This window comes from Pseudonaja textilis, chromosome 1 (assembly GCF_049901715.1).
Source record: "Pseudonaja textilis isolate UNSWEBS1 chromosome 1, rPseTex1.2, whole genome shotgun sequence".
NCBI lineage: Eukaryota > Metazoa > Chordata > Lepidosauria > Squamata > Elapidae > Pseudonaja > Pseudonaja textilis.
Genome location: NC_141990.1, coordinates 307885409 through 307901880, shown reverse-complemented (window position 1 = coordinate 307901880; position 16472 = coordinate 307885409). Strand labels below are relative to the sequence as shown.

Sequence of the window (16472 nt, the reverse complement as noted above, 5' to 3'; positions counted from 1 at the left end):
TTTTCCTATTAAAATTTCCTACTAATTTTTCTAGATTAAACTTCATGATGAGATGATACTCAAAGGTATTCTTCTGAATATAGAACTTTTACAATCCCAAGAAGATCTGTGTTAGATCTTCTAACTACTAAATTAGTTTCTTCCTACAGAGCCAGCAAGATACCTCTAAAGAAGCACACAAGTTAAGTAGGAAAGCAACAATCTCCCCAATAATTAGTTATTAGTGATACACTGCTTCTAAATAATCCCAATGAAGAGCAGGCCTCCTCTGGTGATAGAATATCTGCTTTGCAGTGCCGAAGGCCTCAGGTTCTATCCCACATTTCTGCATGTTTGGCTGAGAAAGAGTTTAGTCTGAAACTCTGGGCAGCTTGTGCCGTTCAATATGAACAAAGTTTGCACAATGAATTGGATCAATTAATTTGGATCAACTAATTTGGATCAAAACCAGCTTCCATTGAATACATCTGATTGAGTGGTCTACACTGCATCTTATTAAGGAAGCTTGGAAGGTTATTCTAGTTGGTGAGGATGAAGAATCAAGGCCATAGCTATTCCAATTTGAGATACCACAGGACTCTTCTTGTTATTCACTATCTACATGAAAGCACTGGGAATGCCATCCAAAATTAAGTATTATCAATATGCAGACGATAAGTATATCACCCATCCATCCATCCATCCATCCAGTGGTGGGATTCAAATTGTTTTACCACTGGTTTGGTGGGCATGGCTTGGTGGGTGTGCTTTGCCTAGCGTTCACGCGCAGCTTTCCCTACACCAGCTGAGACTTGCAGCGCCAATCAGCTGAGAGGATAAAGAAGAGAAGAACACAGGGCTCAGTGGAGGGGGTGATCCTACACTTCTCTCTTAGTTTTCCTCTCAACTGATTCTGGAGGATTTTTTTCTCCTCTCAGCTGATCTTCGCCTTTTTTTACTACCGGTTCAGCTGAACCAGTCTGAACCGGTAGCATACCACCACTCCCTCTGTCTGTCTGTCTGTCTGTCTGTCTATCATTTTCTACCCCAGACTAAGATGGAGGTCCTTACTTGAGTTTGGAAATGGTGAAGGACTGGATGTAACAAAACAAATCTGAGCTAAAGCTCGGCATAACATAGGTACTGTTGCTGGGTAAACCATCTGGCTCTACTCTAGTTCTTTTAACTAGAATTTCTAAATCTTGTCAATCTGTTTTATTCTGTTAAGTATTTGAACATTAGTGATGGTTCTAAATTGCCTTTCCCTATTATGATCTGTAGAACATGCTGTTATGTCCTGAGGACTCAAGGAGTTCTCACTCAGGTCCACTCACTTTGTGTGGGCGTTATTCCCCCATTCCCATTGGTTGGTTCTCCCCAGCAGCCAGCTATAAAAGCAGGCTGCGGGGTCCAACTGGTTGCTGATTGCTGCGAGCCAGTTCCAGGCTTGGCAAGCACGGTCAGCCCTTTATTTGTAAAATAAAGTACTGTTGCACTCATGCTCTGGTTCAGCCTCTCATTGCTCAAACTTAACACTGGCGACGAAGGTGGGATGGCTACCAGAAGCACCTTGCAACCGCTGAGTCACTAGCCACCGATCTACAGCCCAGAGAGAGCGATCGGCTGGCGACAAGGGAAACGCTGATCCGCAGCCAGAGAGAGCAGTCAGCTAACGAAACGAGCGATCAAAAAGGGCAAACGCAGATCCGCAGCCAGAGAAAGCGGTCTGAGTCAAATAGTTAGAAGCGTCTGTAGCCGCTTGTTAGCCCCGCTACGGGGAAAGTGAAGCGCTGCGAGCCGCAGCCGCTCTGCATTTGGCGCGAAATTCAAACGGGTGTCATTTGAATTTCGAGCCAGTAGGAATCACAGCACAGCGCTGTAGAGAGTCACTAACGCCCACTTTTTTGGCGCGAATCAAGACACCTCCAACGGCTAGCAGCCAACGTGGTAACCCAGAGAGAGAAAGAGAGGGTAGCAAAAAACCTCTCCAGAGCTGATATCACTAGTAACTCACGAGCGTTCGTAGTCCCAGAGAGATTTTTTCCGCAGGTAGCCCAGCCGTTCCAGCACCATGAGTTCCAATCCAGTATTCCCGGCGTTTAAACCAGACGAAGAGAAGTGGGAATCGTATAAGAACCGTTTCAATCATTACATCGATGCGGTCGGCCTGGCGGATGCGGGAGAGCATCGGAAAAATCCTATTTCCTAATCTACTGCGGAGCCACCCGTTTACGATACCGCTGCAGCACTCGTGGCACCGAGAGAATTGAAAACGCCCGTGGTCCGAGTTGCTTGAGATCCTCACAAACCACTACGCTCCCAGGCCTTCACAAATCGCCAGGAGGTTCACGTTCCGAATGAGGAAGCAATCAAGTAAGGAGACCATCAACCAATATATGGCCGCCCTCAGAACAGCAGCCCTGCACTGCGGGTTTGGAACATACCTGGAGGACATGCTCCTCGATCAATTAGTTTGTGGGGTCAAGGATCTCAACCTACAGAGGCGACTGCTAGCTAAGAAAAGACCTCAACCTCGCGCAAGCGGTAGAGGAGGCCCTAGCAGCCGAGCTAGCAACGAACTCAGCCACCGAAATTCAGGGCCCAAGCGCCAAGCTAGCAGCGTTCCCAGTCCATTCCAAAGAGGTGGAAGCGGAGGAAGGCCACAACGATGAGAACGATGTCCATCGCCTCACCAATGACAGACGGTCACAGGTAGGGGCCAAACAAGAATACACCGGTCCACCCAAGCACATCACTCTGTGCCTAGCCTGTGGGGATCACATCAAAGGGCCACCTGCAAGTTTAAAGGAGCCGTTTGCAACAACTGCCATAAGAGGGGGCACATTGCGAGAGTCTGCCAAGCCCCCCAAAGCGCTGCACAAAGACCCCCGTCCTTGCACTCGGGACCACAGAGGCAAGTATTAAACTGTCGCACGCACCGCCTTGCCAGGCGTACTTGCCACTCTGTTAGTAAAATTTCTCTCTCCGTTTCCCTAGAAGGTAAACCGTGCCACATGGAGGTTGACACAGGGTCAGCGCTCTCAATAATCTCGTGGAACACCCTCAAGAGACTCCACCCCAGCCTATCTACTACCCGGCTTCAGAGATGCCAGTTCGGTCTGAAGGACTACCAGGGAAGGCCATTCCCGTGATCGGCAGAGGCAAGTTCTTTGTCAGTTTTAGAGCTTTTAAAGGCCACCTACCTCTAGTGGTAGTTAACGGCAATCTACCCACCTTATTGGGGCTCGATTGGTTTCCCCACCTCGGCCTAGGGTTAACAGGAGTCCATGCTGTCTCAGCCTCAGACACTGACTCCTTATTCGCTGACTACGCAGATGTGTTCAGCGAGGAGCTGGGGTGTTATAATGGAACCCCCATCTCGCTCACCGTTGACCCCCAGGCAGTCCCAATCAGATTAAAACCACGTAGAGTTCCATTTGCTATTCACCAAAACTAGACGCTGAATTGGATAAACTACTAAAACAAGGGGTCATTGAGCCAACAGATTTCGCCAAGTGGGAGACGCCCATTGTCACACCCCTCAAAAAGATGGTAGCCTGAGAATTTGCTCGGACTACAAGACAACAATCAATAAATATTTACAAGTTAGCGCCTACCCCGTGCCCGTCATTCAGCACTTATTGCACACATTCGAACCGGGCAGTATTTTTGCTAAATTGGACATGTCTCAAGCATATCAACAGTTCCCTGTTGATAACCAAACAGCGGAACTTCAGACCATCGTCACTCACAGGGGTGCCTTCCGATGCAAGCGTCTCCAATTTGGCGTAAGTGTTGCCCTCGGTATTTTTCAATCCCTCATGGAGCGGATTTTACAGGGCCTCCTGGTGTAGTACCCTACTTCGACGACATCTTGGTCTCGGCCAGGGACAGACCCCAACTCTTCCAGAGAGTGCGAGCAGTGTTAGAGAGGTTCAGACAGCATGGCCTCAAGTTAAAAAAGAAAAATGCGCCATTGCCACTAGACAGGTGGACTTTCTGGGTTATAAAATTGACGCCTCTGGCATTCACCCCCTGGAGTCCAAGGTCAGGGCGATCCACGAAGCTCCCACACCGACCTCCAAAACGGAGCTACAAGCTTTCTTGGGGCTCCTAAACTTTTATGCATCCTTTTTGCCCCATAAAGCCTCAGTAGCCGAACCCTACACAGATTACTAGACAAAAAGTCACCGTGGCACTGGGGGCACAAAGAAGACCAGGCGTTTAACGCCGTCAAATCACTACTTACGTCAGAGGCAGTGCTCATCCAATTCGACCCCAACCTTCCTTTAGTACTGGCAGCAGACGCATCCCCTTTTGGAATTGGGGCGGTCCTTAGTCACCGACTCGCCAATGGCGCCGAGGCCCCCATCGCTTTTTCTCCAGGACGCTCGGCCACGGAGCGAAATTACAGCCAAATAGACAAGGAAGCCCTAGCAGCTGTTGCAGCCGTGAAAAGTTTCACGAATTCCTTTTTGGCCACTTCTTCGAACTGGTCACCGACCATAAGCCTCTCCTGGGCCTACTGGCCGGCGACAAACAGACACCTCAAGTCCTCTCCCCTCGGATGACAAGGTGGACACTTTTCCTAGCGGCCTACTCATACAAACTTATCCACCGCCGGGCAAAACTCTATCCCACGCTGACGCGCTCAGTCGCTGCCCCTTACCCGCTCCGGCTGAAGACCCAGCTCCTGTCAATGCCATTTTTGAAATCACCCAGTTGGACCTGCCCATCACCGCCCTTGACATCGCCGCCAAAACCAAGGCAGACCAAACGCTCGCCCAGGTGCTCGACTGGGTGAGGAGGGGGTGGCCGGGAGGCAATGTTGATAACAAATTCGCACCCTTTAAGACTCGCATGCAGGAGCTGTCCAGTTTGCAGGGTTGTCTACTGTGGGGCACCCAGTGGTCATTCCGACCTTGCTGCGCACCCGAGTCCTGGAGGCGTTGCACGAGGACACCCGGCATTGTGAGAATGAAGGCGTTGGCACGCAGCTACGTGTGGTGGCCGGGTCTAGACGAGGACATTGTCAATTGGGTAAGTTCCTGCAGCATTTGCCAGGAATCCCGTCCTGCTCCCCCATCGCCACCCCTACCAGATGGGAGAGCGCCAGCGCCCTTGGTCTAGAATCCATATCGATCTGGCCGGCCCGTGCATGGAAAGATGTTCCTAGTGGTCGTGGACGCTTATTCCAAATGGATAGACGTGGCGCAGCTATCCACGACCACCACACTAGCAATCACCAACGTGTTAACGCGCCTGTTCATTACACATGGACTACCCGACTCCTTGGTCTCCGATAATGGCCCACAGTTCGCATCAGTAGAATTCAGCCGTTTTGCAGCCAACCTAGGCATTCGCCACATTTTCACAGCCCCATTTCACCCTGCGAGTAATGGGTTGGCTGAAAGGGCCGTCAGGACCACCAAAGAGGCCCTCGCTAGGTTTGGCAGAGATGACTGGCACCACAAACTCTCACGGTTCCTGATGAGCCAGCACTCAACCCCCTGTGCAGTCACCAATAAGTCCCCAGCGGAACTTCTGATGGGCCGGCGCCTGAGGACTGTATTAGATAGACTGCACCCACAATACTGCCCTGACTCTCCCCTCGCTTCCACTTCGGGGTTAGACATTTTATGTTACAGGAGCCGATATTCGCAAGGAATTTCGCTGGGGACCCACTTTGGATTCCGGCGAGGTCATCGCCGTCACCGGGCCGAGATCGTATAGAGTCAGGCTGGAGGATGGTCGCGTCTGGAGGAGACACATAGACCAACTCAGAAGGCGCCTCAGCAACCTCGCAAACAAGAATCCAGAGTCTCCAGTCGAAGGGGAACCGTCTCATCCGCCACCCAGCCACACTGCACCCAGTGACCAGTCTGCGCCAGCGGTCGTTCCGGTCAGCCCAAACTCGGACAACAGCGCCCAGAGAGTTGACCAACCGGATCCAACCCACGAGAGCTTGACCCCAGAAACCAACCCGGTGGTTTCCGAGGGTGCCCAGTCCAGAGAGAGTGTTGGCGACACTATGCCAGCTCAACCGTCACAGACTGATACCGAACAGTCAGACAATGTTCCCGAGTTGCGCCGCTCCGGGCGCCAACACAAACCCCCATCTACCTCAAGGACTATGCGTGTTCGCATCTGGGGGAAGGGTGTTATGTCCTGAGGACTCAAGGAGTTCTCACTCAGGTCCACTCACTTTGTGTGGGCGTTATTCCCCCATTCCCATTGGTTGGCTCTCCCCAGCAGCCAGCTATAAAAGCAGGCTGCGGGGTCCAACTGGCCGCTGATTGCTGCGAGCCAGTTCCAGGCTTGGCAAGCACGGTCAGCCCTTTATTTGTAAAATAAAGTACTGTTGCCCTCATGCTCTGGTTCAGCCTCTCATTGCTCAAACTTAACACATGCTTTATCTACTCTATTTGTATTGTGTTTTTTTAAAAAAAAATTGTTGGGATTGCTTTCTTTCATTGTGAGTTAAACTACCCAAATTCTCAGGAGTATCATATATTTGTCATATCAATAAATATATAACTTTGTTGCAGGAAATATTGTGTTTATTTTCTCTATCTAAAATGGAGAAACATTTTAGAAACTGTGCTCTTTCATGCTTGCACCATGATGTTACATTGCAAGTACATAAAGGGTGGAATTTGCATTGCAGTGTTGTGACCTGAACTTGCCTTCTTGGCCCACTGCAGACACTCTACCTTTTAATAAGAAAGACCTTACCTTTTAATAAGAAAGTTACAGGGCTAGCTCCCCTGGGGAATCTTTCTAGAAAGGCACCACTGGAGACTGAAAGCTGCTCCCTAACTGCATAATATTTACATAATGAGCAGCATTTTCAGCTAAAGTAAAAAAGGCCAAATATCTTTGAAGGCTTGCTTACCTTAAATTGCTGAAAATGTGAGGCAATCAATTACCGGTATATACTGTTCCTTCTCAGTATATGCATGGAAGTATGGTTTCAAATGACAGCAGAATCAACCTTTCACATACTATTCTAAATAAAGAGGCTAGTCTTTGTAGGAACACTAAAAATAAAAAAGAGGTCGGTTGACCCAGTCAGTCTCTTCCCTGGATCCTATGCACAGTTTGTAATGCAGTGGCATCCACACCATCGTACACAACAGTTGTAATGTTGGCCTATATAAAATGATACTAATACCACTCTATAAAGCCTTGGTAAGACCACACCTAGAGTACTGCATCCAGTTTTGGTCCCCACACTATAAAAAAGATATTGAGACTCTAGAAAATGTGCAGAGAAGAGCAACCAGGGTGATTAGGGGATTGGAGACTAAAACATGAAGAACTGGGCTTGGCTAGTCTAGTGAAGAGAAGGACCAGGGAAGACATGATAGCAGTCTTCCAATGTTTGAGGGGCTGCCACAGAGAGGAGAGGGTCAAGCCATTTTCTAAAGCACCTGTAGGCCAGACAAGGAGTAATGGATGGAAATTGAACAAGGAATGATTTAACCTGGAAATAAGGAGAAACTTTCTGACTGAGAACAATCAACCAATGAAACAGCTTGGCCTCGGAAGTTGTGGGAGCGCATCACTTGAGACCTTCAAGAAGAGATTGGACTGCCGTTCATCAGAAATGGTGTAGGGCCTCCTGTTTGGGTAGGGGAGTTGGACTAGATGACCTACAAGGTCCCTTCCAATGCCGTTAACCTGTAATCTGATACCACAGTCATGCATTCTGATCTCTGATACAACTTTGTAAATTGCAGCACATGTATGATGGTGCCAGAAAACATAGAATAATAGAGTTGAAAGGAACCTTGGAGGTCTTCTAGTCCAACCCCCTGCTTGAACAGGGGACCCTATACCACCCCAGACAAATGGCTGTCCATTCTCTTCTTGAAAACCTCCAGTTCCACATCATACATGGGTCATCATTTACCTTCTCACAGATTGCCATGCTGTGTAATATCTTTTCAGTTAATTCTACCAGGTTAATTACGTAGTGGGGATGCCAAAATGTTAAAACTACCATTATAACTCTAAGCCATTAAAATGATTACTAATAATTTAGAAAGCCAAAGATCCAGGATTCAGAGGTCTCCTTCCATTTCTGAGGTAAAAATATCCTTGCTGTTAACATAAATCCAATCATGCCTTTATTTTTAGAATTTTCATTTTCTCCTTTAACCAATGACAATTGTTATAATTTTGGTGTTGCTAGAACCATTGAAATACAGATTCCTCTAATTTTCTTAAAGATTGCATTTCAAAACTTTTAGGTACAATCTGATCTTATTTGCCTGAAGGTTCTAACATAAACTGACGAACAGAAACTTTTTGATATTTTTTTTGTTGGGCTTGTGTATCAGAAACAACAATGTACAATGTTTCCTTTCTCTTTCTTTCTTTCTTTCTTTCTTTCTTTCTTTCTTTCTTTCTTTCTTTCTTTCTTTCTTTCTTTCTTTCTTTCTTTCTTTCTTTCTTTCCTTCCTTCCTTCCTTCCTTCCTTCCTTCCTTCCTTCCCTCCTTCCTTCCTTCCTTCCTTTCCTTTCCTTTCCTTTCCTTCCGTCCCTCCCTCCCTCCCTCCCTCCTTCTTTCCTTCCTTCCTTCCCTTCCTCCTTCCTTGCTCTCTTCCCATCTTTCCTTTTTATTTTTCTTTCCTCTTTCCCTTTCTCCTTTCCTGTCCCTTCTTGGATGCTCAAATGCAAAAGGGGAAACATTTCTCCTTTTGTTTTGTTTTGCTTTTAGATTGTTTTGCTAGTTCTCTGCCAGTGAAAATAGAGCCTTGGAGGGACTGTGTGTGCCACCGTCGGTCTGCCTGGGCTGTGTGCCGTCTCCTTGAGCTCCGTTTTCACTGGCAGAAGCACTGCGGGCTGGTCATTTGCTGTTTCAGGGTGGCCCCATGGACCAGATCTAAGCACCCCTATGCTAGAACATCAAGACCATCCTGTAGGAGATGACCAGACTGAGCCTGAGGGCAGAGTCAAACATATCATCAGTCTGGAGTCCCCATGCCTTCGAAAGAGACCTAAGTCTAGTCCTCTTTGAAGTCTGTTGATTCTTATTTGGCGCCAATTCACCTTGACTGTTAGTGGATCATGTTCTTGTACAGATAGTCCTCAACTTACAACTGTTCATGGAGTGTTTGAAATTCAACCGTTCAAAGTTACAACGGCACTGAAAAAAGTGACTTATGACCATTTTTCACACTTGACTATTGCAAGCATCCCCACAGTCACATGACCAAAATTCTTACGCTTGGCAACTGGCTCATATTTATGATGGTTGCAGTGTCCTGGACTGATCCCCTGTCTGATCCCCTTTTGTGACCTTCTGACAAGCAAACTCAATGGAGATGCCGGATTCACTTAACAACTGTGTTACTAAATTAACTGCAGTGATTTACTTAACAACTGTGGCAAGAAAAGTCATAAAATGGGGCAAAGTTAACACTTAACAACTATCTTGTTTAGCAACAGAAATTTTGCGCTCAGTTGTCATAAGTCGAGGAGTACCTGTATACAGGTTGCATGGAGTAAATGCACAGTGCTTTTGAAATCTGTCCTGGCTCCTGGTTTCTTGTGCCTGACACTTACTGTTTAATTAATGCGTGTCTCAGTTGTTTATATTGCCAAACAGATATTATAGATAAGTCAAATTCAACAGGTCATCTCTGAAAGCTTTAAAATAACCATTAAAAATTAAGTGATTGAAAGTGTTGATCCCTTTTTAGCTCAAACTTTCCAGTAAAATAATCTTCCTTGCTATTTTCATATTTGGGTTATTCCACAGCATAATTTCCTCATGTGATGAGACATCAAAATGTAACCACTTATCTATTAATAACCAAATACGCCTGCTCCTTTTTTAAGCTGCAAAGATCCCTACAGTATTTTGAATAGATGGGTTCTAAAACTTGCAAAAAATTCAGAAGTGTTATATACTTGCTGTTCAAATAGACCCAAAGAGGGGACTAATCATGAAAAGTTTTTTACAATTATGTCAGAACTAGAGTTTACTGATTACCTTCCACATTGAGATAAGAACCTGTGATTCAAACATTACCAGAAAAAGTTTATGGCTCCATCCTTCCTCACTTCTCTTTCCTTTCTGTTATTTTATTTTATTTTATTTTAATATAGCTTTTAAAAAACAACCAAGAAAAAAGGCAAGAAAGAAAGCCACGTGAAACTGAGCAAGAATTTTCAAAGTCACCTTAGATTAATATTATATAAAATATGCTCATGACTGTTACTGGAATCAATTCAGTGACAAATATCAAAAACCAATATGTAAGAGTTATAAATCAGAATAGTTAATCAGTAGAAATGTCTATCAAATTTAAGAGGAGTTATAACAAAATGTTATAACAATGTTTGAAACCTTTCTTTATGAGTAACTCACTTTTCAGGTGTGATGCAAATCCATGTGCAGAATTATTATTTACTTGTTAGACATTTATTCTGCCTTTATTACTTTATAGGCTGAGCACTGGTTCAGTGGTTAAGACGCTGGCTCAGGTGCTGGAAAGCTGGTAGCCCAGGTTTGAGACCCAAGCACCATGTTGACAGGGTAAGCTCCCATCCTCTCCTCAGATCCTGCTAACTTAAAAGTTCAAAAACATGCAAATGCAAATAGATAAATAGGTACCACTTTGATGGGAAATTAACAGTGCTCCATGACTTCATGCTGGCCATATGACTGTGAAATAACTACAGAAAGCACTGGCTCTATGGCCTTGCAACACAGGTGAGCACCTCCCCCTGTAGTTAGCAATGACTAGCAAAGTAAAATCCCCAGGGACTCTTTTATCTTTTTAAAAATTACTTTATAAGTAACTCAAGGTGGCAATAGTTAATACTTCTTTCACTCATACATTTTCCCTACAACAACAATTCTGTGTGGTGAGTTGGGCTGAAAGAGAGTGACTGGCCCAAAGTCACCCAACTGGAGATGATGGATGGATAGATAGATGAATGGATGGATGGACCAGAGGTGGTATTCAGCAGGTTCTGACCAGTTCTGGAGAACCAGTAGTGGAAATTTGAGTAGTTCGGAGAACCAGCAAATATCACCTGTGACTGGAGACTTTACAGTATCCTTCCCCTGCCATGCCCACCAAGCCATGCCCACAGAACCGGTAGTAAAAAAAAATTGAATCCCACCACTGGGATGGACGGACAGACAGACAGACTCCATAAACTATTTCCAGGTTAAATTAAGTTCTATATCAAGCTTTCTAAAAAATAGTTATTTTTGACATTGATGCATACTCTTTCACCTTAATCTGTCATTCTTCTAAAAAAAGCAATTGTGTGTAATTTCCAGTAAAAATCATATAATATCCTGGCAGCTGTTATATATAAAGCCATATATATATATTATTCAAAGGCTTTTCAATTGCAAAAATTGCTTCAACATTCACACAACACTCTAGACTAAGCTAAAAATACGTTGGGTGGTTTTTAATTCAGTGCATTATGGGAAACATAGCCATGTGTTGGCATGTAAAATCGACTATCTCAGTAATTTGTAATACATTTTGCTTAACACAGCATATAGTGTTAACACAGCAATTACATTTGGTAACTCAGTTTAGGATTCATCTGTTATACAAGCAGCCAGTGTAAAGAAATGTTTTTATAAATCTCATTATAGTGTTTACATTCCTTCTGATCAAAGGACTGAAATTTGTAAAAATGCAGGCCTTGTTTCACTGGAACAAGTATTGCTTTCCACCCCCTAAACTGTTGTCCATTGCAGTTTAGACTGGAAGCTGGGCATTTTGTTCTTTGATTGCATTTTTAAATAGCTTTGCATGGTATTGGCATCACTTAAGCATTTCTGGCAATAAATGCCTTCCACATTTTAAATTCTGCCCTGAGGTTGCCAACTTACTTTTTTTCTGCCAGGCTTCTGTTTTTTTTTTTAATCAACTCAAAGGAGAAATTCACCTGATGGAGTAATGCCCAGGTTAATAAAAAACACACCTCTATGTATTTTGTTCTGTTTGTTGGCTTTTGTTAGGGATCAAATCATGCATCATTTCAAACATTTGCTCTCCTAAAGCACCTCATGAGTTACATTGAAGAAAATTTTATTCAAAACTATGACCCAAGCGTTTGGGAAGCAAAACATAAAAGTTCAGCTTTTATTTTTGGAGTCTTAAAATTTGTCAGAGAGAGCTCATCAGAAGGACGATGAATATCTGTACAAAAAAATAGATTTAGTGTTCTGTATTGAAAATTAAACCTTTTAAAATATGGCTGGGGAGAGGTCTATAGGAACTTCATCTCAGTGAGCAAAATGTCCCTCTGACAGTCTGCAAAGATTGAGTGGTTTGGAGCAGTTTCATCTCAAGAGTTTATGCTGACCCTGAACCAAATTGACTGATGATGCCAACTTCCACCAATGTGAAGATTTGCATTTTTAGGGTGATTTGGAAGGAGGGAGCAGTGTTGTCATAATTCTCCCTCAACAGATCCACCAATGCATTCATTTCCTTCTGGTGCCCCCTGGTGATAACCTTCAGAGTCATCTTATCAGTTCAGATGGGAACATAGAAAGTTTCCCATGGGAAGGATTTTTGCAATTAATTTCAAATCTTGGTTCAAGTCCTGAATCTTTAATCCATTTAAAACTTTCTAAAATCAATACTTTAATCATCCATTTGCTGTATATTCACAAAATCTTAAATCTCGTAATCTTCATGGATGGAAGAAAAACGTATGCAGTGAATAAAATAAAACTTGCAGTTCTGAAGGTTCTCAATTTTTAAAAAGCACTATAAAAATCCAAAGTAATTAAGAAGTGAAGTTTGAACATTGAGGCCATAAAGGCTATGTTTATGGCTATAAGTTCAGTGAAATCCCACAAATTCTAGCTGTTTGCAAACTGACAGCAAAACACCTCAGCTCTTGCTGTCTACTTCATAACAAGCATCTGTCTAGAGTGCTGATGGGCAATCTCAAAAAATTCTTTTTTCTCCAGAGAGATTTCAGTGTTCTGGATCCAACATCCAGCTGCTGATTTCAGCCATAATGTCTTATACTCTCCATTTCCTAACCAGAAGCCTCCTAACCTATGATCTCCCTCAGAGTTCTGTCTTGTTTTCTATCTTTTGTAATTTTAAAACGAAAATACTCACGACCTCCCAGAGCATTAGAACTGGGTGGCGTCACTACAGAGACGACACATAGCTTTACTCCTCTCCTTTCTAATTCAGGGGAACCGTCAGTAACCTTGAACAGTGCTAAACCCAAATAATGAGCTGAATGAGAGAAGAAGCTGAAATTGAATCCAGACAAGCTGGGGTGGTGTTAACAAGAAAGAAGTTGGAGTTGGGATTTAATTTCTATAAGGAATGTTATTCCCAAGAAAAATCAGGTTTGCAGTTTGGAAGGACTCCTTGATCCCTTACCTTCACTGTGGAGGTAGTCCTCAACTTACAACAGTTCGTTTAGTGATCATTCAAAGTTACAACAGCACTGAAAAAAGTGACTTGTGACCGTTTTTCACAGTTACAACCTTTGCAGCCTCCCCATGATCATGGAATCAAAATTCAGATATCTCGGCAACTATCTCGGCATATTTATGACCATTGCTGTGTCCCAAAATTGTGTGATCCCCTTTTGTGACCTTCTGACAAGCAAAGTCAATAGAGAAGTCAGATTCACTTAACAACCGGGTTACTAGCTTGTCAGCTTCAATGATTCACTTAACAACTGAGGCAAGAAAGGTCATAAAATGGGGCAAAACTCACTTAACAAATGTCTCACATAAACAACAGAAATTCTGGGCTCCATTGTGGTCATAAGTTGAGGACAACCTGTACTTGCATGTTTGGCAGTTGCAAGGAGCATGTTTGTACATTGCAGTTAGTATCCCAACTACAATCCCTACTGAACTAGCCAGACTTTATCCACACCTTGACTACAACTTGTCTTGTGTCTAGAAGCTGCAGTTGGTTCTCTGACTAGTGCAATTTACAGGCATCATGTGGTTCCCACACTGAAACATCTGCACAAGTGTCCAGTGGCATAGTGGAGACAATTCAGAGTGTTCATAACTGACCTTTAAAACCATACATAGCTCAGGGCCAGACTATCTGTCAGACTGTTTCTCCTATTAGTAACCTTCCTATCTACTTAGATCAGCAGGCGATCCTTTGGGAGAAATACCAGTACCTTTTGGCTGGTGTGCTGGGAAAGGCCTATCCTTGTGTTCTCCCAGTATTCTCTAGGGAGATTTATTTGCCGATAGAGAGACAATATGTATAGACAATATGCATAGGGATATAATTTCCATAATAAAGAAGCAACAAACAAACAAAACAAACTCCAGTTAGGATATTTAGCACATTGTACAAACAAAACAAATGGAAAGATTTTATAGCCTTATTACAACTTTCCTCCTTCTGTTCAGGGAATTAATATTTCAAGAAAAGTCTGCATTGCTGCTCTTTTGGGTAAATGTACAAGTACTATCCCCCCCTCCCCTCCAATCTTCTTTCTTTGCAGTTTAGATTGGAAATCTGCCAGTTTGTCCTCTGACTACATTTTTTAAAAACAGCTTTCAGCAGAACTGGCAACAACTAAGCTCTTCTGTCAATAAATACTTTTCACATTTAAAACTCTGCATGGAGATTGCCAACTTGACTTTTTGGCAGGACCTCAGCATCTTCATAAATTCTGAGCAGAGGAGAAAGTTATTTGACTAATAAGGTCCCAGATAAGTTCAAAAACCCTCTGGGTATTTGGCCCCATTTGTTGGCTTTTGCTACAGATCAAGTCATTTGAAATGTTTCCATCCCCCACCTCAAACTGATTAGGCCCCTTAAAATATGTGTATCTCAGGTAGAAGAAAATTTTATTCAGAAAGAGGCCGTTTATGTCTGAGAAGTAAAACAGAAAGGTTATGCTGTTGTCCCTGGTGCTTTTCTCCAGATAGTCTGGAAATCTGGCAGAAAGGTCTCAGCAGAAGGAAAGTTGAATTTACTTAGAATTGTTTATTTTACACCAGTACTGAAAATTCCACTTTTCAAAATATTTTTAAAAGAAATAAAGGTAGGCTGCATCTCTGCTTAAATATATTCCAGTTTCTAAAATTCCCAACCAATGCCCCTTACAGTTGTTGAACTACAGCTAATATCCTTTTCATCATGGCTAGCCAGCTTGTTCCTTTAGATTTGTGGGCAGTCTGCAGGATAGCTTCATTTTTTCCTTGTCAGAGGGTCTGTGTGCCATTAACTATTCCATTACAGATGGAAATTTACAAAGGTGGTTTAAGGGGTCCTTGGTGCTCTCTAAACTTGGTTGTTTTCTTGCAGACGTTTCATTACTGAAGCTAGGTAACATCATCAGTGCTTATAAAGGAGTGTGTCATCTTTTGTAATGGTGGTTTATATACATTAAAAGAAGTGCAAGCAAGGCAAACAGATAAAAGCACTGTTGAAACACTGAGTAAGCTTCTCCAACCAGTTGGGTCGCCTCATTCATCACTACCACATTGTGTTTGCTATTGATTAAGGGTGGTTTTATTCAATAGCCTCTGTCTAAACCAGAGGTCCCCAAACGTGGCAATTTTAAGACTTTTGGACTTCAACTCCCAGAATTCTGGGAGTTGAAATCCATAAATCTTAAAGTTGACAGGTTTGGGGACCCCTGGTCTAAACTATCATGGAAAAGCATAACTGAAAATATTAAAGACAGTGAATAAATAGTTAAAAAGCCAAATTAAAAGAACAAATATAATGTAAAGGTAAATGTGTTGGACTAGGTGTAGGGAGACTTTATACAGTGGTGTTCAGGTGTGGTTTCAAGTGGACCAATAAAGCAGCATTGTATATCATTGCAAACAAGTTTCATCTTTTCTGTACATACATTGTGATATCACATGTGCACCTCCAAATGATGGAGCTGATGTCATGACAATGTGACATTGTTTTTATCATTGTGAGAAAAGCCTTCAATCTTGTAACTACTTCTAGTCCTATTTTCTGCTACAGAAGCTCCCAGGTGACTTAGACTTGGTGACTCTCACTGAGCCAAATCTATCTTACAAGATTACTTCAAAAGGATAATATCAGAGAAAGAAATATCATTTTCTTGGCAATTATAGACAGAGTGGGCTTTGAGGGCTTCATAAACCCTAGGGATTAATATGACCTCTTAAAACTGAAAACTCTAAAGGTTTTTTATAGATAAAAATGTGTTCTGGATATAAATCATTTTTTTGTTTAGTTTACATTTGAATTGGAACTTATTTAATTTTGGAGTTCTTAGTACTCTCATAGTTTGATTATTTGATTGTAGATGTTTTATTACCTAATTAGGTAATATCACCAGTGCGAGTGAGTATGTAGTTTGCTGCCTGTTTATATGCAGTAGATTGTCCTGCCAGTTATGGTGGCGATGTGGTTTCTTTCTCGGTGGTACCCTGAATATTTTCTGCCTGATTGTTTATCTGGTGTGCTGCTGGGGGAGAGGGATATGTTTCTTTCCTTCCTAGGTTTTTTA

General features: G+C 43.2%; 1 protein-coding gene and 1 long non-coding RNA gene across 2 annotated transcripts in view; one reads left to right on the top strand and one right to left on the bottom strand.

Moving 5' to 3' along the window:
- LOC148128292 (uncharacterized) overlaps nucleotides 1-6957 on the bottom strand; it is a 28798-nt gene extending 21841 nt beyond the window's left edge. The window contains exon 1 of the long non-coding RNA XR_015741223.1: nucleotides 6875-6957. This is a non-coding gene — a long non-coding RNA (uncharacterized LOC148128292). The remainder of the gene's footprint in view (nucleotides 1-6874) is intronic.
- SLC35F4 (solute carrier family 35 member F4) overlaps nucleotides 1-16472 on the top strand; it is a 151780-nt gene that overhangs the window by 39385 nt on the left and 95923 nt on the right. The window lies entirely within an intron of this gene.